The sequence below is a fragment of the Echinops telfairi genome, unplaced genomic scaffold (genome assembly GCF_000313985.2).
Source record: "Echinops telfairi isolate 266 unplaced genomic scaffold, ASM31398v2 ScPeMD7_9;HRSCAF=40, whole genome shotgun sequence".
Taxonomy (NCBI): Eukaryota; Metazoa; Chordata; class Mammalia; order Afrosoricida; family Tenrecidae; genus Echinops; species Echinops telfairi.
Window position 1 is genome coordinate 50367606 of NW_022103906.1, and position 25825 is coordinate 50393430.

General features: G+C 38.5%; 1 protein-coding gene across 2 annotated transcripts in view; it reads right to left on the bottom strand.

The window, feature by feature from the left end:
- The window catches only part of MSR1 (macrophage scavenger receptor 1), a 75640-nt gene extending 72879 nt beyond the window's left edge, over positions 1 to 2761 (bottom strand). For both annotated transcript variants that reach the window (XM_004696175.2, XM_013004090.2), the window contains exon 1: positions 2733 to 2761. The gene's annotated coding sequence lies outside the window, so the exon portion shown is untranslated. The remainder of the gene's footprint in view (positions 1 to 2732) is intronic.
- Positions 2762 to 25825: the final 23064 nt, after the last annotated feature.

A 25825-nucleotide genomic window follows, 5' to 3' on the forward strand; every position in this document is an offset into this window, starting at 1 on the left:
TGGGCATGGTGCTGGGGGCAGGCGCCGTCTACCTCTTCCACATGCAAGAAGCCAAAGGCTTGTGGAAGACCCAAGCTGAGCTCCAGCATGTGCTGACTTGTGGTTACAATCAAAACACCGAACCCATTCGTTATATCATCAGGCCTCTATTTATTGTTCAATAACTCTAATTTCTGGCCCCTTCGTAAGATAACAAATTGGAACTGCCTGATATTCATTTCTGAGCTCATATAAATTGCACTGTTCAAATATATTTTTGGATCAAAGGACACCAGGTTCAAATATATTTTTGGATCAAAGGATACCAGGTAATTATTTGACCGGAATAATTAGTACAGCACAAACTAATTTAAATAAAGTCAGTATGCACTTCCTCTATTTCAGGCTACCACGACATGAAAATATCCTTCTTTTCCATGGGCGAGCAGAGTTACAAGTGGGTATGACATAGGCTTTGTATCTCAAAAACTAGAGTAGATAGGGGGAAACTAGTGCCATTTTTGTAATCAGCATGTCATATCTATCAAAAACAACTCTTAACATGTGAGGTACCATGATGTGTGTTGGCCAATGTGTGTTTTGCTTTTAATTTTTGTTTTGTTTCATTTTTCTGTTTGAGTTTTGTTGTTTTTTTTGCTTTTGAGGGGGCTGTTTTTCATCTTTGATACTCACTCTTTCTTTGAAGATTATTTCCTATTCATATTTGTCATCATACATATAAAATTTATTTCCTATCTAAAATTTGGAGTACATATTCACTTGATAAAAACGCTTTTCCTTACAAAGCTTCAATTTCATAAATCAGTTAAAGTGTTTATAAGATAAAATCTTACGTGCAAAATAAACTTAAATGCAGAACAAATTGCTTTGCACTTAAGATCTCTGTCTGTCAGAGGGACTGCCGTGAGAAGTAGGAACACACACACAGTGCTGATGTGGCTGATGCTTATCCTTGGGAGTGCAGAAGAAAGCAAACATTTTAGAGTTTGAAATCTAGTTTGAAGTAGGCTGGAAATGTTCTTAGTTGTACATGTGACTTTGGCTAAATCCTTAATCTCTTTGTATTATAGTTCCTTGATATATGTAAAATATAAAAATATCAACTTCAATAATAACTATTAAGATTAAAAGAAAAATATGTGAATTGCCTGGTATGTAAAGAGGAGTCAACAACACATTAACCCCCATAATTAAAGAATACAATTAAAAAATAAATTTGGAATTTTCTTATTTTATGCTCACAATTCAGGGTGATACATAGTACTGTTTTTCCAGTTTTGGAAGCCAAAAATCAAAACCAGTTTGAGTGGCTCATGCTATATAACTAGGGAAGAGAGCAGCTTGGATTTAAACTCAATGTAGTTCCAGGTTCTCAGCTCCGACTTGTGTAAACTATGCATGCTGTAGGTACTATGACCATTCCATTACTATACTTTCATGGCCAACGAGATGCCGGGCCCGTTCCCTGTGGGGTAAATCTACTCGCTTCCTGCCACCCAGTCCATTCCGACTTAGAGCAGTGCTACAGGATGGGATAGAACTGCTCGGTATGGGAGCGGAGCTCCCTGTCTTGCTCCTGAGGAGTAGCAGGTGTTTGCCGAACTACTAACCTTTCACATTGCAGTCCAACAAATAACAAGCATGCCTGCCACCAGTGTTCCTTCCCATTCTTAAAGATCAGCCTAAATTCTAACATCTCTATCAAGATGTCAAAAAAACAATGTTGGCCTTTCACATATTCCTGGTTGTCTAAAGGATTTTAATGCCACCTCAGATGCTCAAATTATAATTTGATATATGCCTTATACTATGAACTTCCTGAATGGAAAGCCAGTATTATATCCCTTCCTCATAGGAGCACTGGTGGCCTTAGGCTGCTAACTACAAGGTCAAGAGTTCAAACTTACCAGTTCTTCAGGAAAAAAATGATACTTGCTACTCCCTGAAGAGTTGCAGTCTCAGAAGGCCACAGAGGAAATTCTACCCAGTTGTATAGGGTCACTATGAGTTGGAATCAACCCAATGGCAGTGAGTTTGGTTTTTGTATCCCTTTCCCACAAGTTTTTGGGTGAAGTCCATATTGTAGAGGCCCAAAATAGTTGCTTTATGGGCAAGTCATGGTTTTAAAAAGGAAATTGGCTAAGGACCAAAGTGGTACATAAAAATTAAGGAAAATAACAGACTAAACCATATTTTGAATAAATGCAATATAAAGAATAAAATGTACACAGTTATATGAAGAAAATGGTTTGTTAATTCAAACTACCAACTATTTAGTGCATATCATGTATTAGGAGCTTCAAAAACTTCATGAAAAAAAAAACCAAACTAAAAAAATAAGGCAATATTTCCATTAACTTTTGAACCCCCATATAATTATTCATACACAAAATATTCTATAAGAAAACAAATATTAATATTTGATATTACTCATTATATTATTGTTATGAGGGACCTTCAAAAAGTTTGTGGGAAAATTCCATTATCACCTAGATGAATTTTTCTGTGAACTCTTTGAAGCCTTCTCTCATATTATTATTGGATTGTTATGAATCAGTTGACTCAAAGGCCACAGGTTTGGATTTTGGTTTCATATTTGTGTGTATGCAGATGGCAAGATATACATACACACACACACCTATATATACATACATGTACAAAGATCATATATATAGATATAACACACCAATAAATACAATTCTGTATAAAATATTAAAATAAGTCTATTTTACCGATTGTCCTAAGGAAGACAGCACTGGTTTATCCACTTCTCTCTCTTCCCAAATGAAAGCTAAAATCTTTATTACATAGTATTTCAGCATCTGTTTTACATGAAAAGGAAATGACACATTTGCGTGTTGGAATTCTTTCCTAACATTGCATCTCAATAGCACTTTCATCAGTGCAGCAGTTTGCAAAATCTAAATCTGTCTGATCACTCATTCCTCTTCCCATCTAGGACATTAAAAAGAAAAAGAGAAGTAAAAAAGAAAACAAACAAGGGTTATTAGGGAAAGGCAGATAATACATGGCAGATTAAATCTAATCTCTTTGTTTATAAGTTCTGAAAGATGTGTACTTGTTATAATAATCATTCATCTACCCTTATCCCTTTCATAATATATCATTTTAAGGGACGACTCTATGTTTAAGTAATTTGTTGTTCCTAATCTTTTCCCCTATACACTTTCCCTCTAGCCTGTCCTGGGGGAAAACCTTCATAAGATTATAATAGTGAGGAGAAAACAAAATTGTATTTGACATCTGCATCAGACAAGAGAGACAGGACACAATCTGACCCACCATCCAGGCCATGTCTGAATCCAAAAAGGCTTACATGATGTATTCTTTTTATAAGGAGTTGGTAGTGGTTTGGTTCTTACAACAGATTAGATAACATAAACAGTAACTTCTGCAAAACCTTTGCCAGAGGCTGTATGATAAAGTCAGGAGAGGTAGTTTGTTGATCCATCAGGCCAGAATTGGGGAGGATAAAAGAGATGGCTCTTAATTGTGTATCTTGATCTTGAAGGGGAACTTCCTTATGTCTGAACTCATCCTTTATTAAAAAATTTTTTTTCCTGGTTTTCTTTCCATGTCTTTCTAATATTTTAAAATTGTTAATCATTTTATTGGGAGGCTCTTGCAGATCTTATAACAATCTATAATTCAATTGTATTTAGAACACTTGTACGTATGTTAGCATCATCATTTCCAAAACATTTTCCTTCTACTGAAACCCTTGGTATCATCTCCTCTTTTTCCCCCTCCCTCCACCACCATCATTAATCCTTAATCAATTATATATTATTATTGTTATTTCGTATATTACACCATCCTTTATCTCCTTTCACTCACATTTCTATTATTTGTCCACCTGAGGTGGGGTGCGGAATTATAGATCCAATCATGTGATCAGTTTCCCCCTTGTCCCTCTACTGCCCCTCCTCCTCCCTTCATGGTATTGCTACTCTCAGTTCTGTTCCTGAGGGTTTTATCTGTCCTGGAGTCCATGTGTTGAGAGCTCTTTTCAATATCAATGTGTGTACTCTGGTCTAGCTGGATTTGTAAGGTAGAACTGGGTCATGACAGTGGGGGAGGGAAGAAGCATTCAGGAACTAGAGGAATGTTGTATGTTTTGTCAGTGCTATAGTGTACCCTCGTTGAATCATCCCTTCCTTGTGACCCTTCTGTGAGGGGATGTCTGATTGTCTACACATGGGCTTTGGGTCTCCACTCCAACCCCTGCCCCCTCATTCATAAGGATATAATTGTTTGTTTGGGGCCTTTTGATACCTGATCCTGTGGACACCTCATGATCACACTTACTGGTGTACTTCTTCCATCTACATGTTGTTGCTTTCCTGCTGGATGACCACTTGTTTAACTTCAAGCCTGTAAGACCCCAGACACTTTATCTTTTGATAGCCGCACACCGTACGCTTTCTTCACCCAATTTGTCTTAAGTACCCAATTTGTCTTCAGCAAACGTGTTGGGAAGGTGAGTATCAAAGAGTGCCAGGTTATTAGAACAAAGTTTTCTTGTGTTTTGGGAGGACTTGAGTAGAGACCCAATGTCCATCTACTATCTTAAACTTAACTTATAAATGATATGTACATTGACCTATATCCCTATCATTATAAATTAATATATTGGCATATCTACATGCCTATATCTATAACTCTATAAATAGCTTTTGCCTCCTGGTTCTTTCCTCTATTTCCTTTCACCTTCCTTATCCTTTGTGTTTATTCCAGTCTATCCATTGTGTATGCTCCCCCTTCATCTATTTTTTTCCATAAGTAACCTGCTCCTCGCTGCCGTCCTGGATTACTACGGAGATTGCTGGGTGCGCTTGTCCTTTCCTGTCCTCTTGGATTTCCCTTTGGCTGCTTGTGGTCAGAAAGTGAATGTGAGATACGTAAGATGTCTTTTAGACTAATTTTAAGATATAGGGTGAAAGCAGGCCTCTGTCAAGGGTACTTTGCTTTGTGGCACTAACTCACGCCTGAAACACAAAACACATGGAGAAAGGCTGCTCTGGAGTGAAAGTAGTAATGTACTAATGCTCACTTCCTCTCGCTCTGTGCTGATGAGCATTAGCTTTAGAACATCCAGCAAGCTGTTTCTCTTTCCAGACTTATCAAGGAGGACAGGGCCTTGGGGGGACAGGGATGAGGGCTGTGCAGAGGCGGCCTCAGGCTTGACATCAGAAGAAAAGAACACCTTCTTGCCTGAACTTTACACTTTTCATTCCATGTTGTAGCACATTTATTAAATGCAACACAAATAATTGGACATAGAGTGAAAACAATGCACACTAATGAGTTTATATTTAGACGTAATACTTCTGAGGAAATGTGTAGCTCTAGGCTATAGGCACTTCTTGGTGTTCCAAACAGGAAGTCAGCATACTTGCTGACAAAGGGTGCTTCCAAAAGTTCTTAGCACAGCCACAAGCAAGGAAGAACACTCTCTGGGAAGATAATGCTCCGGGTAGAAAGAATGCCGAACAGAACATGTCCTTTGAGAGGCAGAACACCTCAATGACTCGCAGTGGTTCTTAAGATAATCACCATTAGGAGAGGCCCTGGGAGGAGGGAACAAGGAGGAAGAGGGGACCAATTGCAATGATGGCCGCAGAAGCCCCGTTCCCCAGGAGGATGAACAACAGAAAGATGGGTGAAGGGAGACAGCAGTCAGTGTAATATATGAAAACAGTAATAATTTATAATTTATTAAGGGATCACAAGGGTGGGCAGGAGGACGGGAAAGAAGGAGTTGATACCAAGGGCTCAAATTAGAAAGTAAATGTTTAGAAAAATAATGATGGCACTATAGTATGTACAAAATGCTTGATACAGTTGATGTGTGAAATGTTATAAGAGCTGTAAGAGCCCCCAATAGAATGTTTTAAACAACAAGAAAAAGAGGCCCTGGTCTCACAAAGTTTAAATGCCCACTAGGTTGCTTTTTGGACCCACCTTGTGACTACATTCCAAAGCCAGACCTTATAATCTGTTCCTGTAAAGTTTACAGTCTTTTTTTTTTTTTCCAGTTTACAGTCTTAAAAAAAACCCAAAAACCTGTGGGACAGTTTTGCTCTTTCATATGGGGCCATTATGAGAAATGGGCTTAAAATAAGCACCAGCCTTTCTAAACAGGTAGCTTTTAATCTCTATCAAAAAGCAGTATCATAGACGTGTATCCAGGAAGGATCCTTAGAAGATTTTCTTAGTCACTTAATTCTTAATGAAGAGGAACGGCAGACTAACTTCAGAACCCACAACATTTCCCTCACAATTTTCAGTAATTGAAGTTCATGTTGAAGTCTTTAAGTAATCTAGAGTTCAAGTATGCCTTCCAATTTTTTCATTCTGGTTATGAGCCCTGGAGATGCCGAGCTTATAGCAGTCCGCTGCAAACGCAAAGAGGTTGTTCGAATTTCCAGACACTCCTCAGGAGAAAGATTGGCAATCTGCCCTTAGTTCAGACTCACCCGCTGCTGCTCACAGGGAGAACTAGCAGGCTTTCTGCTCCTTGAGAGATGTTCCGTCTCAGAAACCGACAGAGGCCGGTCTACTCTGTCTATAGGGTCACTACTAGTCAGAATTGACTTGATGGCTGTGAGTAGTTTGTAATTGTAAACTTCGGATTTCACTTTTGGGGTTCGGCTAAGAAATTCTTGTCAAGGAGGTCACTTTGGCTTTCGTGAAAATGCTGAAAGGAAGGCTGAAAGGCAAGGGTGTGCACCCAGGGCACTACAAGTCACATCCTCCTGCACCAATGAAGGAAGTGGAGTGGGAAGTGCATGTTCCAAATGTGGTGACTAATTTTACTGCAAGCTCAGCTGTCTTCCAGAAGCAATATTAACAGTCAGCCTTTCCTCGTGATCAGGCCTTATGAAAAAGACACAAAAGTGCAAGTTAAGAAAAAAAAAAATGAAGCAAGCCTGTTTTGCATGATATTTCAGAATCGTGAATGCACATTATATTAAAGTTAGGGAAGTAGAGGGAGGGGGGAAAATGAGGCGCTGATACCAAGGGCTCAAGTAGAAAAATATGTTTGAGAATGATGATGGCAAAAAATGTGCAAATGTGCTTGACACAATGGATGGATGGATGGTTGGATGGATGGATGGATGGATGGATGGATGGATGGATGGATGGATGGATTGTGATAAGAGTTGTATGAGCCCCTAATAAAATGATGGGGAAAAAATAAAGTTAAGGAAGTGAGTATTTAGAATTACTGTGAGAGACCCAAGTTGTTTAAATAAGCGTAAAAGTCATAGATGCATCAATTAATTTAAACACAATTAAATTCATTCATAATGTTGTTACACGTAAGTTTCCTGACATTATTATGGATGTCAGTTTATTAGATCAAAAAGAAAATAGGATGGATGCGACCATAGTGAAGCTGACTGCAGCAAGTAGGAAGGACACTGTCGTTTACTCTATTGTGCTTTCCATATTATTTTTCAAGCAAAATGTCTTTACCCTAAAATGAGAGAACACCTTGCCTAAGAAAACAGGACTCATCAATATGCTATGAGAAAAATATACAACTTTAGTCATAAAGATTGTGTTAAACAGGGTTCTCTAGAGAAACAAAACCAGGACACTAATAATTTTATATACATTTAGATAGATAGATAGATAGATAGATAGATAGATAGTTAACATAAGAAATAAACAATTAATCTATAAAGCAGTACAAATGGCTCAGTGCAACTCACTTCCGTGAGACACAGGCAGACCTTCAAGCCTTGAGGGCCGTCAGGTAGTCCTCTGTAGAGCAGTTCAGGCTATCCAGCCACAGGCAGCAAACAGCAAGGCAGGTCACCAACAGTCAGCCAGATGACAGGGTCTGACAGTCCCCAGCTCAAGAGATGTACATTCCAATTGTGTGGCAAAGCAGGTCTTGAAGGAACCTCAAGTTACAGCAACACAGTCCACAGGTTAGGTGTCCCACAGGTAGTGTAGCTTACAAATGGAGACACAGAACAAGCAAGGCAGCTGCACACTGGTCCAATGGTCAAAGAGAAAGAGGGTGATTGGTCAGGCTCGCCAAGCCATTTATCTCTCCATCCTTCAACTAATCTCACATGTGTTCATTGGCCATGGTGGCACAACAAACCTACCTATCACAAAGATAAAAATAAGGTAGAAATTAAGGGAAGAGGAAATTGTGTCAAGCAAACAGCAACCAAAAGAGAGATAGTGTGGTAATAATATTATGTGATAAAATATAGTTTAAGGCAAAAGAGAAAAGAAAGGGCATTATCTCCCTGCCATTGAGTCAATACTGACTCCTAGCGACCCTATTGGACAATAGAACAGTGCTTGTGAGTTTTTAACTGCTTATGGGAGTAAAACGGGCAGCTTTCTCCTATGGGGAACCTGCTGTAGTAGTTTCAAACTGCCCTCTTTATAGTTAGCAACCTGAAACCCCTATGCCACCAGGGCATTAAATAATGATAAAATGATAAATCTAACTGGAGTAGAAATGTTTAACAGCTACATCATAAGAAATATATGGTCTAGCCAGAACTGAAAAGCATGGCTGGTGTCATGATAGTGGGGTGTGAGGAAGCCTCAAGGAACCAGAGGAATATTGTGTGTTTCATTCAGTGCTATACTGTGCCCTGGTTGACTCATCCCTTTGTGGAAACCCTTCTGTGAGTGGATGTCCCATTGTCTACAGGCGTTTGGGGTCTCTGCTCTGATTCCCCTAGTTCTCAACAATATGTTTGTTTGTTTGTTTGTTTGTTTTAGGTCTTCTGATGCTTGTTACCTGATCCCAACGACCCCTCTTGATGGCACAGGGTGGTGTGCTTTTTCCGTGTGGACATGTTGCTTCTCAGCTAGATGGCCACTTGTTTAACTTCAAGCCTTTAAGATCCCAGATGCTCTATCTTTTGATAGCCAGGCACCATCAGCTTTCTTCCCCACAGTTCACAACACATGGAATCCAGGTCAGATAAACCCCTTAAGAACAGAATTAGTAGTAGCAATACCAGAAGGATACAGAGAAGGTAGGGGAGAAGGAGTGGAAGGAGTAACCAATCACAATGATCAATGAATAATATCCCCTCCTCCAGTGGGATGAACAACAGAAACATGGGGGAAGGGAGATAACAGCCGGTGTAAGACATGAAAACAATAATAATTTATAAGTTATCAAAAGGTCATGAGGGTGATAGGGAGGGGGGGGAAAGGAGCTGACAACAAGGATTCAAAAAGAAAGTTAATGTTTAGAAAAATAATAATGGTAACATATGTACAAATATGCTTGAAACAATTGATGTATGGAATATTATAATAGCTGTATGAGCCCCCAATGAATGATTAAAATATAAAGAAAAGAAATATCTGTGAACCCAAAAAAGAGCCCCCAAATACATAAATTGTAACAAAATCAATAAAATGAAGTAGCCAAACCCATAATAATGATGATTGATAAAGAATAAAACAATTTGAAAAAGAAAAACTCAACACAGAAATACTAAAACATGCAATGAACTAACCTGATCTTATAAACCTATACAGAACACCCCAGCAACAACAGCACACTGTATATGCTTTTCTAGTACAAATGGGTCATTTTATAGAACAGATCATATATTAGGCTCAAAGAAGGCCTCAATAAAAATTTAAATATTGAAATAGTGTTAGAAATGAATACCAGGAAGAACAAGACAACAAGCAAAACCAAGCCCCCCTCCCCTAGTCCCCACCCCAAATTCATTCCCATCGAGTCAATTCTGACCCTTTAAGACAGAATAAAATTGGTCCTGTGGATTTCCGAGTTTTATGGGAGTAGAAAGCCTGTCCTCTGGAGGAGGAACTAGTGGTTTCGACTACAGACCTTGCTCAACTTGTAACCACAATGCCATACATAGAAAATTAAACAAACCAACAAACAAAGAATTTTCAACAGAAAGAAAAAGAATAACAACAAAAAGCCAAATCAGCAAATAAAGGAAATAAAGACTGAAACAGAAATAAACTATTGATAAAACAAGAAAGCCAGTGAAAATCACAATATTCGAAGTTGGTCCTTCAAGAATTGCAACAAAGGAAAACAACTCCCTCCCATTAAATAACTCCTCCGACTCAGTGATTCCACAGGACGGAGTAGAATGGAGAGCCCCTGTGCTTTATCCAAGCAGAAACCATCATATTTCTCCCACAGAGTGGACAGTTAATGCAAACTGCAGATGTTAAAATTAACAGCCCCATACCTACCACACTAGGCCACGAAGTTTCTTTGTAATGCTTAAGAATATTGAGAATCCACTGGCCACATCAACAAAAGAAAAGAGGGAGACAATGGGGGGAAAGGACACATAAGAAATGAAATGAGAGGCCTTACAATATAATCAACTGAATTAAAGAAAATTATAGAATACTTTGAAGAATTGTACTTCAACAAATTTTTGTAGAGGAAATGGAAACATTTCTAGAAACACACTAAATATGCAAAATAAACAGACTGTGTAGAAATATTTCATAGATCCATAACAAAAGAGGAAATTGACTAGATCATTAAAAAGTATCTCAACAAAAGCAACAACAAGACCTACCCCACTTTACTTCACTTATGAATTCTTCCAAACATTTAGAGAAGTACAAAACCCAGTTCTGCTCAACCTATTCCAGAACCTAGAACAGGATGGAATCTCCCAAATTTATTCTATGAAGCAAGTTGAACTCTGATACCAAAACCAGGCCAAGACACACTAAAAGAGAAAATTATAGCCCAATGGTCCTAATGAGTATAGATACAAAACTTTTCAACTAACCTAAGACAATAAAAAATAATGTTAAAAAAAAACATCATTGCCCAGTAAGATTTATACTAAATATAGGAGGATGGTTCAATATTAGAAAATTAATCAACATAATCTGCCACATAAATTTTAATACCCACATGATCCTATCAATTGATGCAGAAAAAGCATTTAATAAAACCCAATACTTTCTTCTAATAAAAATCCCTTAGCAAAATAGCAATAGAAAGGGCGTTTCTCAACATAGATAAGGAAATATAAGCAAAATTAAAAGTTAAAATTATTTTCAACAGAGAGACTGAAAATATTTCCCTTATAAATGGGAACCAGACAAGGATGCCCCTTTTTACCTTATACAATGTTCCCCTGAAAAACGTAGCTGGGTCAAACAGACAAGAAAGGTGCAAAACAGGCATCCAAATTGGTGAGTAATTAAGTAAAATCCCATGCATAGAGACTCTACAAGGACCCATTGGATACAATAGAATGATTTAGCAAGGTGACACAATACAAGATCAACATAGAAAAAATCAGTCCATGTCCTCTGGACTAACAAAGAGCTAACAAAGGAAAGTCTACAATGTGGAAAACAATAAGAGCAGTCACCCAAAAGATTAAATACTTATAAATACAACTAGCTAGGGATGTAAAATACTTAAACAGCTCCAAAGGCTTATTGCTAAAAAATAAGTGACTCACATAAATGGAAGAGCATACTAAACTCGTGAAGAGGAAGACTGAACATTGTGAAAATGTCGATATTACCAAAAGTGATCTACAGAGATAATACGATCTTGATTCAGATTCCTACATCATTTTTAAAGAGATGGAAAATGAATCACTAAGTTTATAGGGAAAGGAACAAAGGAGAACACAGTAGGCCTCTCACGTTGAGATTGCAAAACCTAGTACAGAGCTATCAGTGTCAAAAACCACCTGACTATGGACAGCTGGCACTTCGCTAAAGCAGACATTCAAGTGACCCAACACATAACGTGAAGAGATTCTTTTAATCATAAGCCATATGACTGGAGAAGGTTAAAACAACAATGAGGTATCATATTGGCTGGAAATAATTCCAGTGTTAAAAAATTCAGAAAACAGCAAATGCTGATGGTGGATGTAGAATAGTGAAATCATTGTTGAAAATGACATGGCACATCCTTAAAAAGTTAGAAATACCATGTAGATCTACCATATGATCCAGAAAGAGAGATACCATACCATCTAGCAATCCCACTACTAAGTTTATAAGGGGGTCTCAAAAAGTTTGTGGAAAAATTCAATTACAATATCGTGGAAATTTTCTATAAACGATTAAAAGCCCTCTGGTATATGTTTAGCAATTGGAAAACTACATATATTCTCTGATCTGTGGAGTAAAATCTCTTCTGTTGAATAAATGAAAAGGAATCTTGGAAACCTCTCTCTCTACCAGGACAGTCAACTGAAAACAATACTGAATCGTTTGGACACTTGAGATCATGACCATAATAAAATATTGATGTTACAAAGGGGGCTTGATTCGTGGGAAATGATATGAGAAACTCTGAATGCCCTCTACAGGGCTTCTGCTCTGGAGACCAATGATCTGGCTGACAAGATGATATGTCTGATGAATGTCAGTTAGCCTCCTCCTTCCCAGCAACCACATGTACAAAGTGTCAGCAGACAGAGAAATGATTTATCTGATTCATCAGCGGAACACTGACTTTCTTTCCACAAAGCTAATCCCGTTATTGCTATTAGTCAGTTTCCAATATGCCCACAACAGGAGCAGAGAATAAAATCTAGTGGTATGGACTAGTTAGGCAACTAGTGGCAGGCTGATTAAATTTGACCTTTCCTAGTGAGAAATATTTAATTCTCACTGGAACAAACATTTGTTTAAGAGGTGATTTGCCTTACTGGTATACAAAGCTTCTTCCAGTGCCATCATCAACAGACAGGCTGGATACCTTACTCAGTGTTGAAAAATACTACTCAACATAGCTTCTGACCCAGTAGCAAAAATTGCACAATGTCTTAAATGTAAAGGATTCAGAAATAAGTTCTGATTTATTAGATTTGGGTGAGGAAGGCATTAGTAGACTAGTCACTTTCTTCTTAAGGTAAGGTTGTGTACAAACTGACCTAATTCCTTAAGAATAAATGATAAAGTTAGGAGACAAGATATTTCTCAGCAACAAATGTACAAATGTGCTTGACACAGTGGATGGATGTATGGATTGTGGTAAGAGTTGTACAAGCCACCAATAAAATGATTAAATATATATATAGATATATTTCTCAGAATAGTAGTGATAAAGAGAATACTTCAGTATTAATTTTCTGTGTCCTCCTATTTGTTAACTCATCATTGAGTCATTTAATTATTAATGTAGTTTCCAAATTTCCAGTAAGAATTATAAATATAAAGATGTATATCTTCTTTTTTAATATTTCTTTTCATTTATTATTAATTGGGAGTTAATACATATATCATTTCATTCCATAGTTCAATCATGACAAGCAGTACTGTACAATTGTTTTCACAATCGGTTTCCAAACATTCTTTTTCTTCCTGGACTCCTTGACATCGTCTCCCTTTAACACCCACTTCCCCACACTGTACAGCAACCTGTCCCCCCATGACCCGCCAAACTTCTATTCTGTTTGCTGTTCCTGTCAGTTCACCAATCCTGGGATTCATATACCCAAAGACAGAAAGGCATATAGCACAATTTCAAGAGGGCAATTCCCAATAACGTAACATCTCTGGGATAAACCCTAATATGAACAAACAAAAATACAGAAAATGTTGAAAATCAAATCCAGTCTAGTGTGCATCAGAGAGGGATCAACTGGCTATGTTTTAACTGTTCAAATCAGATTTATGCCTTTTATATTCTTATACTCATCTCTCTGGTTACTCTGTTTAGTAACCACTTTCCTCCCATCCCTCAATTATGGATAGAGGGAGAACCCCGGAGGCTTATTTCCCATGTACTTCCCACAAATGATCTTGACCTTCCGCTATCATCCTCAGCCTTCTTCAAACTGGATTCTCACAGTTTAGACTCGGATACTATCCCTCCTTAGACTGTGGCTTATATGAGTTACAATTCTTCAGTGACTGATGATGGTGTTCTTTTTCCATGGGGACTTAGTTGACATCTCACTTAGATGACTGCTTGCTTGAAGACAAGCCTTTAAGACCCCAGGTGCTATTTTACCTGATAGCTGGGCACCATCTAATTATGAATATGTACATTTTCTTTGTAATCATTTTATTGGGGGCTGGTACAGCTCTTATCACAATCCATACACCCATTCATTGTGTCATGCATATTTGTACATTTGTTGCCATCATCATTTTCAAAGCATTTTCTTTCTACCTGAGCCCTTGGTATCAGATTCCCATTCTCCACCCTCCTCCTGTCCCCCTCCCTCCTTCATAAACCCTTGATAATTTTTTTCTTCATGTCTTATACTGACTTATGTCTCCCTTCACCCACTTTTCTGTTGTCCATCCCCCTGGGAGGGGGTTATAGTTAGATCATTGTGATCATTTCCCTCTCTCTTTCCCCACCTTACCCTTACCTTCCTGGTATGGCTACTCTCAATACTGGCCCTGAGGGGTTTATCTGTCCTGGATTCCCTGTGTTTCCAGTTTTTATCTGTACATGCTCTTGTCTAGCCAGATGTTTAAGGTAGAATTGGGGTCATGATAGTGGGGGGAGGGGGAGGAAGCATTAAAGAAATAGAGGAAAGTTATGTTTCATGGGTGCTGTACTGCACCCTGGCTGTCTTGTCTCCTCCTTGTGATCCTTCTGTAAGGGGATGTCCCATTTCCTACAGATAGGCTTTGGGTCACCACTCCACACTCCCCCTCATTCACAATGATATGATTATTTGTTCTGGATCTTTGATGCCTGATACCCGATCCTATTGACACCTGGTGATCACACAGGCTGGTATGCTTCTTCCATGTGGACTTTGTTGCTTGTCAGCTAGATGGCTGCTTGTTTATCTTCGAGCATTGAAGACCCCAGACAGGATATTTTTTGATAGCTGGGCACTATCAGCATTCTTCAATATATTTGTTTATGCACCCACTTTGTCTTCAGTGATCGTGTCGGGAAGGTGAGCATCATGGAATGCCAGGTTCATAGAATGAAGTACTTTAGTAGAGGCCCAATGTACATCTGCTACCTTAATACTAAACCTATAAATATATGTACATATATCTATTTCCCCATCATCATATATAAGTATATTTACATATGTATATGCCTGTACTTAGACCTCTATAAATGCCCTTTGCCTCCTACTTCTTTCCTGTATTTCCTTTAACTGTCCTCTTGTCCCACATTCATGTTCAGCCTTCATTTAAGTTTCAGTAGTTCCTCTCGGTTACATTGCCCTTGATCCAGCCCTATCAGGCCTCCTAAACTCTCCTTGCCATCAATTTTAGATCACTTGTGGTTCCCTTGTCCCTGGGTTTGTTAACACCACTTCTTTTACTCCATCTCCCCCTCTCCCATACCCCCCTGGAACCTTCGGTCCCATCTTTTATCTCCTTCAGATTGTTTATCTGGCCTCTCTTATCTAGATAGACCTGCAGAGATAATAATATGCACAAAAACAAGACAGAGAAAATCAAAGCAGCAAAAGAAAAAAGAAAACAACAAAAAATAAACCAATGACAGAAAAAAGAAAAATCTATAAATGCTTCATCTGTTTTTGACCTTTAGGAGTATTTTCAGTGAATCTGATAGGGTGCCACACGATGGCCCCAAAGTCTATTTTTGGTATTCCTTGGGGACTTCCTTGCTCTGCTCCCCTTGCTGATCTGTTGCACGCCCTTAGGGATTCACCTCAGTGTGGTGGGCACAGATTGGGCACAGTTCCCACACTATGTTTCCAGTGTTGTTCCCTATAGGGCTATGGGTCAGTGAGGGAAATTGTGCCTCATAGTGGGGCTGGCCCTATAGTCCTCTCTGTGCATTGGCTGCTCTGAGCGGGAATATCGTCATCAAGGCTTGATGGGCCAGCATGTACTCCACTCTCTCTTCCTCCCCTTTCATTTGCTCCTGTGTGCTCTGATCAGACATGTCCCTCTCCCTGAGCTGTAGCTTCAGTGCTGTCCTCTGAAGTGAATTTTTCCTGGGGGAATGGTGGTCTGTCCAAATAGTTGGGATTGGGAGCGGCCCCTCACACCTCTCTATTGGTTCCCTGCTTTATGCCAGTATGTTGCATTCACATCTTGAAGCACCAGGTTGAAGTCTGATCCCTCTTTCCCTGTGGTGATAAAAACAACACCCATCCTCCCCTTGGGTGGATTAGTGCTCTGTTCCCCTGCTACACATTTATTTCCTCCCCGCTACTTTTTAATTAGCTACCATATGTATCCCTAAATTTGGTCTGGCCCTTGCCATAGTACCTGAATTTTTGTACACAGTAGCCTTTTCCATATGCCCCTTTTGAATTTTTAAGTTTGTCTCAGTGGACTCATATTGTATTTGTCCTTTTGTGCTTGGCTTACTTCACTTAGCATAATTTCCTCCAATTCTTCCCATGCGGAGATGTGCTTCATTCGTTCATCACTGCTTTTTAGGGAGGCATAGTACTCCATCATATGTATGTACCACAGTTTTTTAATCCATTCGTCTGTTGATGGAAATTTGGTTTTTTTCCAACTCCTTGCGATTGTGAACTGTGCTGCAATGAACATTGGAGCACAGATGTCTGGCTGTGGTTTGTTTCTTGCCTCTTTTGGGTATATATGCCCAGTAGGGGGATTGTTGGGTCACACGGTAGCTCAATTTCCATCTGTTTTAGATATTGCCAAATAGATTTCCTTAGTGGCTGTACATACCTACAGGTCCACCAGCAGAGGATTAGAGTTCCTATCTCACCACAGCCCCCCCAACATTTGTTGCTGTTTTGTTTTGTTTTTTCAATTGGGCTATCTTTGTGGGTGTTAGGTGGTACCTCATTGTTGTTTTAATTTGCATTTTTCTTATGACTAATGATTGGGAACATTTTCTCATACGTTTACTGGCCATTCAGATTTATGCCCCTGTGAAACTTCTGTTCAGGTCCTTTGCTCACCTCCACAGTGAGCATGTTTTTCTTTATGGAAGCTAGCCGAGTATTATTGATTTTATTAACAAGGCTTTGTCTGAAGTGTCATTGCTAACGATGTTTTCCCAGTCCATGGGCTCTCTTATTATTCTCTTGGTGAATTATTTTTATGTACACAGGTGTTTTATCTTCAGTATATCCCACTTGTCAATTTGTGACTCCTCTGTATTTGTGTCCTTCCCTATTTTTGATAACCTATGTATTCCCTGCACCAAAGTTCTCAGGTTTTTCCCAATTCCCTCTATGGTAGCCCTAATGATTTGGGGTTTTACCTCGGGGTCTGTGACCCACCTTGAATTTATTCTTGTGCATGGATTAAGATAAGCATCTTACTTCATTTTTCTGCAGGTAGATATCCATTTTTTCCAGCACCACTTGTGGAAGAGGGCATCTGCTTCCCATTTGATATTTTGGGGCCCTTAGAAGATGCATAATTTCAATGCTGCATTGAGAATGCTCCTTTGAAGAGGAGATATCCATACTTAGGTTTACTTCATTTGCATACATCACCAGGAAAAAAAAAGTTGATAGAAAAAGCCATTATATTTTCCCAGTAAAAAATGAGAGAAATCCTCAAAGGATGAATTGACCCAAACAGAACAGTAACCATGAATGTGACACAGTGTTTCATTCTGTTACACACACAGATGTTGTGAGTTGGAGCTAATCAGATGGCACCTAATAACAACAAATAGTCTCAATTTAGCTTTTAAGTTTAAATACTAATAACATTTCATCTCATGTATATATTTCTTAGGACATAAATTGTGATGTGTCTGAGACCCCTCATCTTTTTGTATTTTATACCATATATGGCAAACCTTTCATCCTTTTTAATGGAAAGTATTAAAATAAATATTCCATAGGTTTTCTCATTTCAATCCTTATGGTATGGACAGACAGAGTACAATTTTTCCAGTTTAAAATCCAAGAGATCAACAGTCAGAGAAGATGACCTCCTAAGCCTAGACCATGAAGCCATTAAAGGGCTGTGCGTGAGTTAGATTCCAAGTTGCTTGTCAATGATCATTTTTTCTGAAATGATATTATGTGAGACTATGATGGTAATGACCATTAATGCTGGTCAGCGTTGGAACCACTTTTAAATTGTTGATAAATCCCTCATTAGAAATTACTTTGGGGTATGTTCTTGCTCAGAGGCTGAAAGCTCCAGGCGCGTCCTCTCCGTGTCCTTGGCAGTGGTTGTGCAGCAGTGTGTGTCACCCCGACCAGGCCAATGACCTAATCCTGCTTGGAGTTTGCAGTTTAGGGAAATAATACAAATATGTTGATTGTTAAGAAACTTCCTATCAATAACAAGAATGAAATTTCAGAGGAGAATTTATCATCAAGCAACCCATATTGGTGGTGCCCCTAACACCATTTGCTGTTCATGTTCAGCTTTCTTTGTTTCTTGACCTTGAAAATCTAGCTGGGTTGACCAGCCTTTTCACTGGTTCTGTGAGAGATCTGATAGTTTGTTGGTGAAGATCTTGACTTAAAATAGCCAAAATCCTTACTGAGAGCGTAGTGATGATACTTGATAGCTCCAAAGGGAAGCTGGTTATAGAGTTTCGGGATAATCTCAAGAATGCTGATTTTTAATTCCCTGGCTAAATTGCAACTTGGATTACATAAATTTTTATTTTACTTTTTTGCTTTCCTCTGCATGTTTCCCCTGCCCCCAACCACTTTGTGATACTTCAAAGTTGAGTAGATTACATGATTCTAATGGCAACTTTATAATTGGCTTGTTTTTCTACTGAATGAACATATGGGTTCTTGCATGGTCATTTGTTGCATTCTAGTTCTGTACACTGGCTATGATGCATGCATGTGAGCTATACTTTGAGATTTCTCATAATGGCCCATTTTAAAGTGTGTACTGAATGCTTCGGGACTTGCAGACCTTAATTAACCAAGTTTATGATAAAAAATATTTATAGTTTCACTAATTAGATGGACGCATCTGAACAGATCTGATGGAGTCCTAGGACTCTTTGGACAAAGATGGCATCTCCAAAGCACCTAACTAAGGATAAAAATGGCAATGATGGTGTGCACGAAAGAGAATGACAGAGTTCGTCATCAACCAAAGAGCACCATGCACCACAAATTATAGGTTGAATTATAGATTGAACCAGAGAATGATTCAGAAAGAGGAAGAAGTGAATCTTATCTGAAGTACGCATGCTTGCATTTTTCTTTGTAATATGAATGACAAGAAATGCCAAATTTTAAATTTATTTTTATTTTCATTTTAATCACTTTGTTGGAAACTTTTTACAAATATCATAACATTCCATAGTGCAATCAATCAAGCAGTAGTATACGATCACTACCACAATCAGTTTTGACACATGAAATGCCAAATTTATTTTGAGCCTTCTTTTATTTAGGTATGAATACATATTATCTTAAGAAATATTTCACTACCCAAAGCATTTTGAAAGTTTACATGAGTCTTCTCCCATCTGGAAAAATGCTTCCAACACATTTATCCAGCACGTTCTATGGTATTTATTTTAACGAAAGGGCACAGCTTCTCTGACTGCTTTCTTATGAGCTGGACAAGGTTTTCATTTGTTTGTTTGTTTCTGTTTTACTATGATAAGAGCTGACATGTCAATTACTCCACCCACCTTATCTTTTAAGCCTATATCAGAACATTGCATTTTTTACACTTTAAAATGGCTACCAGCTGAGACAAATTAAGGGCAATTGTTGGACAATTTATTGCTTACATTGTGATAGCTATGGCATTTCTAAATGCAGGCCTCACACACAAATAATGTTCCATATCTACACAAGTAGGAAAAAGTAATCATATGAGATCTTTAATGATGGTGTATAAATCATGAAATAAAAAGTATTGCAATAAAGAGATATACTTTTATCTAAGAAGCACATTATAGACCGCGCAGTGTTTTCCAATAACTAAATATTTTTATTTTCTTTTTTAATAAATCATTTCATTGGGGGCTCTTACAGACTGTATACCAATCCATAGCTTTTCTTACGCTAGCTTACTCGTGCTTACCCACATCTTTCCTGAAACAGGCTGGACAGCACAGAGTGCTCTCGAGCATCGGACTGCCAACTACTGGAAAGTGCCCCTGGGACTCACTCCATGACAAGTCACTTCATCTCAATGTCCTCATCAGTAAAATCAGGATGCAATTTAGATTTAATAGAATTAAATGAATTCAGACTTGTCGGATGACATTGACTTTTATCTTTTGACATTGACTTTTAATGTAGAATTTCCATCTGCTATGCAGAGACCAGGGTTTGAACCCCACTAAAGCACCTCCTGGGCAGCCACCAGCCTCTGTCAGTGGAGGTTTGGATTTTGCTATGATGCTGAATTTTGCTGATGATGAATAGTTTTCTAGAGCAGCGGTTCTCAACCTGTGGTTCACGACCCCTTTGGGGGTCAAATGACCCTTTCACAGGGGTTACCTGATTCATAACAGTAGCAAAATGACAGTTATGAAGTAGCAATGAAAATAATTCTATGGTTGGGGGGGGTCCCCTCTACATGAGGAACTGTATTAAAGGGTTGCGGCATTAGGAAGGTTGAGAACCACTGTAGAGTAGGCAAACTAGGAAGAAGAAAGACCGGGCCATCTATTTCTCAAAGTCCATCGATGGTTGGTGGTTCCACATTGCTGACTTTGAAGTTATCAGCCCAAGTGACCACTATGCTTCTAGGGCTCTGCAGTGAAAACCTTCCAAAGCCAAAAAGCCAACGTCACTACCACTGAGTCAATGCCAACACATAGGGACCCCCCTGTGGGTTTCTGAGGCTGCAATTCTTAAATGGAGCAGAAAATCTAGTCTTTCTCCTGTGGAATACCTGGTAGTTTCGAACTGCTAACCTTGTGGATCAGAGCCCAACATGGAACCACTACTGAAGAAATAACATAAGTCCAATCTGTAACCTACCATTGAGAGGGCATAGGACCAGGTTGCATTTGTTTAGCTGGGAGTAGAGTTGTCACAGATCTGGGCTGTCGACAGGTAACAGCAACATGTGAAACATATATGCCAGTGTTTGGTATCTTTTGCATCCATTGTAAAGTGAACTATAAAAATGTGAACGGTAAATTATAAGGTAAACATTGGAAAATGCTAATCTTCATTCATTGTCAGTAACTGATTTGAGTGAATAATATGATATTGGTTTAAGATTTGACCTGATAAACCTAACTGGGGAGATTGATATTATGTAAAGGAGATCAGTTGCCATATTTTCAACTCCCTTCTTAATTGTCTTCCAATAGCATTCTATGTCATTGGCAATTCAGAAATGTAAGTTCGTGATTTAAGTGTGAGGTAAGTAGGAAGTATTCTTGCTGCATAGAGCACCACACTTGATTTGTGATGCACATGGATCACAATGTGCTAACATCACAGTTAAAAGCAGATGATGTACTCACTCAGGCTTTAAATGTTAGATATACTGTATATACATGGCCTTGAACAAATTAATGTCACTGTGTTTCAGAGTAAACTAATGCAGGTAATGCAGATGAAGAGCAGTTAATTGTTTAATATGGTCCTCCTAGCTATAGTTCTCCATTTTGTAATGTATTATGGAATATAGCCTCTACACCTGTGATTAGCAATATTTCCATTTTGATCTGGAGTGAGTTATCTGTTATACTAATAAGGATGAATTAAGGTGGGACATATTTTCATCCCCACCTCACTAGAGGGTGTTACTCAAATCACCATCCTATGCTTCTTCCAAGATATATTGCTTTGTTCTGTTGGCAGTCATGCTTCCAGTAATCTTCTCACCCACCGTAGTCCCAATGCGTTGATGCTTCCTCAGCCTTCCCTATTCCATGTGCAATGTGCGCATGCTTATGGAGTGATTGAAAATGCCACAGCCTGGGTCCTATGCACTGGAGTCCTCAGAGTAACCTCCTTGGTTTTCACCACTTTAAAGAGGTCTCGTGTAGCACATCTAATGAAATGCATCATTTGACCTGTTGACTGCTGCTTCCATGAGCATTGGTTTTGGATCCAAACAAAATGAAATTCTTGACAACTTCAAACTTTTCTACATTTATTATGATGTTACCTATTGGTCCAGTGGTGAGGATTTGGGGTTTCTTTATATTGATTTGGGGTTTCTTTATATTGATTTGCGATCCATATTGAAGGCTGCAATCCTTGGTCTTCATCAGCTAGTTCAAGTCCTCCTCACATTTCGCAAGCAAATTGATGTATATCTCAGGGTGTTAAAAGCCATCCTCAAATTCTGATACTTCTTTCTTCTTCATGTAAGCCAGCTTTTCTGGTGATTTGTTCAATATACAGATTGATTAGTATAATAAGAGGATACAATCCTAATACACACTTTCTATGATTTTTAAACCATGCAGTATTTCCTTACTCTGTTTTCACAACTGCCTCTTTATCCATGTACAGGTTCTACAAAAGCTCAATGAAATGTTCTGGAATTCCCATTCTTCTCAAGGCTATCCATAATTCGTTACGATTCACACAGTCGAATGCCTTTGTGTAGTAAATAAAACATGCGCAAACATTCTCTTCTTTCAGCTAAGATCCATCTGGCATCAATGGAATGTCATATAGTTGGAATCAAACAGAGTATAGTCTTTTGAAACTGTTCTATGTATTTTTGTGGTTTCATAGCTAATTTCCTTTTATGAATGAATGCTCTTTCACTGAATGAATGTGTCAGAGCTTATTCATCATGCAGCTACTGAAGCACATCATTGTGTATTGAATCATTTCCCATGAAAGATATGTGGTACATTTGACAAACACGCTCTGGGTAAGGAAGAACTGTGGTGCTCTGAGGGAGGAAGACGACGGTCTCTGGCCAGTGTGCGTCAGAATCTGCTGGAGGACGGTGAGTGGGTTGTTGGTTAGTGTGTGTGTGGTTCCCATCTCATTTAGGAATGGCTCATCTTTCTTAGATTCATGGAAGAAGGGTTTCTTTTGGATGCATTTGGGATCGATACATTTTGGGATCTACCAGGAGATTAAATAAGTAAGCCGGGAGAGATGGACCACAACAGGTACCATGGCTCACGGAAGCTGAAGAGACCAGCACTTTCTCCCAAAGATGCTGCAGACGATCTTGTCCTGCGGCCAGGAGTCCAAATTCAGACTTCAAACTTCTTAAACTCTGAGGAAATGAATGTTTGAATGTTAACGTGATCATCTCTTCGTTGTACTGTGGTGGCTTGTGTGCTGCTGGTATGCTAGAAGCTATGTCACTGGTATGTCAGGGCCAGCAGAGTCACCCCGAACTAACAGGCTCCCATGGAGCTTCCATACTAAGAGCAGATGATGAAGGAGGAATTGGCTGTCCACTGTGGAAGAAGCAGTGATAAAACATTGTCAAGACTGAGGGCCTAATGAATGGAAGCAGAACTTTGTCAGAAAGTACCCGAAGATGCCCCTCGGGGGGAAGGGACTCAGAATAGGGTTGAGGAGGAGCTGCTTTCTCAATGTTGAGTCAACCCTGTGATGTGCAGGGAGGGAAGCCTGAATGAAGCCTGCAGAATCTTCATTTGCTGATAGGACACAACTCGAAATGAGAAGACACAACTTTAAACACCAAATAACAACCAGAACTTTCTCTAGAGGTATAATTCATAGATAAATGGAAGACCTCAAGGAAAGGGAGAGTAGTCTTGGATGCTTGAGGCTTGACTATTTGCAAATGATCTGAATGCTTAAGATATAGAGTTATTTGCAAGTTAGGTAAGGCACAACTGAGGAAGGCACATGCTGTAAAGTTGGTATGTTGACGCATCATTTGCTAATGAGAGAGCCTATTGCAAGACACACTAGCATCAATGATACACTCTCAATTTGACTTTGGCATTTGGCGTAGATGCAGGGATTTTACATTCACCCTACTGTCTTATTTAACAGAAGGCTTGAAAATAATGTAATCAGTTGATACTGATAAGGAAAAGAAATTGAAAACTTAAATGAAAGTGAAAATTTCATGTTAATTAATTAAAAGCAAAAGTGGTATAAGAAAATTATTTTTGCTATAGGCTTCTTACTCATTATTGTTTTTTGAAAATACACCTGGGAGTTACTGGTAGACTAGGAGGCCTGCTTGCGTTGTCTGGTATAAATGTTGGCCTGCTAACTGCAAGGTCAATTGTTCAAACCTTCAACTTCCCCTTGGGAGACAGCCTCAGAAACCCCACAGACAGTCACGGGGAGTCAGACAGACTTTATAGAAGTGGATAGTTTGCTTGGATTACTGCTAGCAATGGTAACTTTCAAAACAATGTTTCCTTAATTTTAATAGTTTACACATTATCATGTTTATTTAAATGAAAACCTCATCTATCAATATATCATCATCTTTCTTTACCAGACAAACACACACACAAAACCACTGCTCTAGAATCAAATTTGACTCACTATACCCTCATAAGTCAGCGTAGAAGTGCTTCATAGCTTTTGGAGTCTGGTCCTGTTGAAAGCAGTCTACTGCCAAGGCACTTGTGGGCTTGACCTTCGCATCTTTCAGTTAGCTACCAACTTCTTTAACTTCTATGCCACAAGGACTTCCCTATATTTAAATCTATCTGCAAAGGTTTTCAAATCCTATGATACTCTCTAAAAACATTTTCTATGATATAAGAACTCAACCTTATGATTTCCTTTGGATTTTACATTTGAGCAATAATAGACACACAACAAAATGTTATCTGATTAAAACAAAAAACATATCTAATTGATTTCCAGATATTATAGACAACCTTAATTTGTTGATGCATGTAGCTATAACTGCATTTGTTCAACAATGATCGTCAGGGCATTATCAGAATAGGAGTACTTTGCAAACTGCTAAACAGTCACAAAATTAATGCTCTTGCTAATACTGTAAGCATATTTAGAAGATTAAAGCATATATCTCTATTCCCAAGTTAATTGATAGAAGGGCTGCGATAAAAGGACCATTGAAAGTTAAGCCAGGATACAAAGTAGGTAGAATTTGTATAGTTGATAAGGATAGAATAAAAGACTGGAAACAGAAATCGCCGGTTTGAGAGCATTTGATTTAGAAATAAGCTGTACAAAGAACACCGTAATTGAAATATCAGACAGCAGCTGTGGGATTCAGGGAGGAACCATCAAACTATTAGGAGAAAAAGAAAAGTTTTCAGAAATTCAGCTCTTGCTGTGAAGAAGTTAGATACTGTGATTTTGAAGTGAGTCAGGTAGTCAGAGTCCTATGATAGCCTCTAAAAACATTTTCTATGATACAAAAAAACATTCTCTCAATTCTTGAATATTTCATCACTACAGGAGCTCTGGTATATATGAAAAGAATATATTCTAAATGGAGAAAAGTTGAGAATTGTCTCTTTTAAATTATGTAATTGGAAAATAGATTCTGATAAAATAACTTGGTATTTTGATAATAAAGTTTAATAAAATAAGTCAGCTAAATCTATTGAGATTTCAATCTCAAAGAAAATTGTTTTTTTGCATTTGTTTGAAATGAACTTGGATATCACTAAGGAATCTGTACTCATTTCAGTTTTATATTTCCTCCTTTTATTGCCACTCAGATCTGAGAGGTAAGAAATCTGGGGTTTTTAAGACTGCAAGCCTTCACTCTGTTTGTTTGTTTCTTTAACTTTTATTTACTTATTTATTTTTGTTTCCAAATAAAAATATATTCTGTATAATGGCACAGCCCATCTCATAAAATCAAATCAATAATAGTACTGGATCAAATCCCTGATAAATATGGTTCCTAGTTATTCCCCCCTCACACCTTCCCTCTCTCCCTCCCTCCATTATTGTCTTTGCCTTCCATTTCCTTGGCTCCCCTAAATCCCAGGTCTCCTAATAGTCTCCAAAGTCTTATTCTTTGG